At 42.9% G+C, this 2,362-nt stretch overlaps 1 pseudogene; it reads right to left on the bottom strand.

The window, feature by feature from the left end:
• Positions 1 to 1,213: 1,213 nt before the first annotated feature.
• Positions 1,214 to 1,966, bottom strand: LOC147423835 (secreted RxLR effector protein 161 pseudogene; annotated as a pseudogene).
• Positions 1,967 to 2,362: the final 396 nt, after the last annotated feature.

Genomic DNA, 2,362 nt, shown 5'->3' with positions numbered 1-2,362 from the left:
ACATCGTACTTAATTAACTTGGCATGAACAATGCTTTTGCAAGAGAGAGAGTATTAGAGAACATAATAATAGTAGAGGACCATATTTACTTGGAGCCGATCTCCCTCCAAAAGGCGTTTGTATTATAGATTCTCCCATCAAGAGAGACTTGGTACAATACATTCTTTGTGTTCCTTGTGACCTAGGTGATGTTATGAAGATGGACAGCTTCATGCATCACGAGCATAACATAAAATTTGCAAAAAGCATTAACTATCCCAAGCTTCAAACACCTATGAAGGTGGAGAGAGCTAAGAGGGAATGAGGGTAGGGAAGAGGAAGAAGAATCATCCATAGGAGAAAGAAATAGTTCCTCACTTATCATCACTCTTCTTGCTTAGCATAGCATAATTGTAAGAAATGCGGAATACAATAAGGATCTAGTAGCAAGGAGAGTAGAGAGAGACACGATGCAAAGTAGATTAGTGGAAAATCAAAAACTTTAGATTAGCACACTATAAAAATTGATGGAGTCATCCACCCATGCGCTCTCAAGGTAGAGCTTAGATGGCGATTTAGACAACTAGAGCAAGTGAATACAAGGGACTAATAATCCTTACACAAGGATGTGCTGTGTGCGTCAAGTGTGCACACCATTCTACCAAAATACTCATGAAAAGGCCTCCTTATATAGTTGTAAGGGAGCCTCTAAACGCCCATGTGCAGCCGCCCTTAGATAGCCAAGTCCAAGTAGGACTGTCCCATGCGCCCATGTGTGGCCGATTTTGGGTAGACAAGTCCTCCTAGAAATCGGCCACCGGCCAAGGAAATTCGGCCACATGCCAAAGACCACCGGCCGCCGACCACCGACCAAAGACCATGGACCATCGGCCACCAACCAAAGACCATGGACCATCAGCCACCGGCCACCAGACGGCCATTTTTTGATTGTCGTCCGGCCAAGATATTCCGGCGAAGGGAAAAAAAAGTCTCGAGGGCGGAAGCCCCCGAGGTCCCCAAAGTTGCCCCTGAATTTGCTCCGTACCACCCACGATCACAAATAGAGATCTCATGAGCGTGCATAGCTGGAATCCACCAAATATATGTGCACCATTGGCTTCTCCTCATATGGGGGCCTTACAAACTGTGCAGCATATATTGTGGTGGCAAAACTTAGAGAGGTGGGCATTGCAAGTATACCAACACTCCCCCTCAATGAACACCCGAAGATGCTCTATGTTGGCCGTGTGCCAACTCCAAGTTGATGAAGATGTCGAAGTAGCTGGTCTTTCCCTAGAGCTTTGGTGAAGATATCTGCACAATTATCTTCAGTAGGACAATACTCTAGCTCCACAATTTTATCCTCAATTATCTCTCGAACATAATGATATTGAACCTCAATATGCTTTGTGCATGCATGGAAGACAGGGTTCTTGGCAATCGCCATGCAACTCTGGTTGTCGCATTGAAGTGTTGTTGCTGAATGAAGAGAAACACCTAAGTCCATGATGACTCGTCTTAGCCAAACTGCTTTACAAGCTGCAAAACAAGCAGCTTTATACTCTGCTTCCGTTGAAGAAAGAGCGATGGTTGGCTGCTTCTTGCTGATCCAAGAAAACACTCCAGAACCAAGTGAGAAACAAAATCCAGAAACTGACTTTCTAGAGTCACAATCTCCTGCCCAATCAGAGTCACAATACCCACTAAGAGTATTTGTGCAAATGCCATAGGAAATTCCATGGCTTAAAGTACCTTTGATGTACTTAAGAACTCGCATACCTGCCTTCCAATGAGATTCTCTTGGTTGGTTGGAAAACCTGCTTAAAACACCTACTGCAAAAGAAGTATCCGGCCTAGTGTTCCACAAGAAAATTAAGCTTCCCACAAGTTTTCTGTATTTTTTAATGTCGACTAAGGGAGAAGAATCTTCCATGGAGAGTTTTGCATTTACCTCCATTGGAGTGCTCACAGGTTTGCAATCTATCATGCCAAAAGCTTTTAGGATCTCTGTTGCATACTTTTGTTGAGAGATGAAGATGCCTTTTGAGGATTGCCAAACCTCAATCCCCAAACAATAATGCAACAAACCTAAGTTTGTTGGATGAGCTCTTTGTGATCACCTGTGATTATCAAGTCATCAACATACAAGACAATATTGACTTGTTTTCCATTCTCTCTAAGTACATATAAATTCGCTTCGGAAGCACTTCTTCTAAAGCCAAGTTTTTTTAAAAACTTATCAATTCTGACATACTATGCTCTTGGAGACTGTTTCAGGCCATATAAAGCCTTCTTCAATCTGCAAACCTTCTGTTTTGAATGGGGTGTCTCAAACCCTGGTGGTTGCTCAATATACATCTCCTCTTTGAGAATTCCATTCAAA

The sequence above is a fragment of the Adiantum capillus-veneris genome, chromosome 26 (assembly GCF_014529385.1).
Source record: "Adiantum capillus-veneris isolate H3 chromosome 26, ASM1452938v2, whole genome shotgun sequence".
In the NCBI taxonomy this organism is placed as follows: Eukaryota; Viridiplantae; Streptophyta; class Polypodiopsida; order Polypodiales; family Pteridaceae; genus Adiantum; species Adiantum capillus-veneris.
This window is presented reverse-complemented; position numbering and strand designations above follow the sequence as displayed.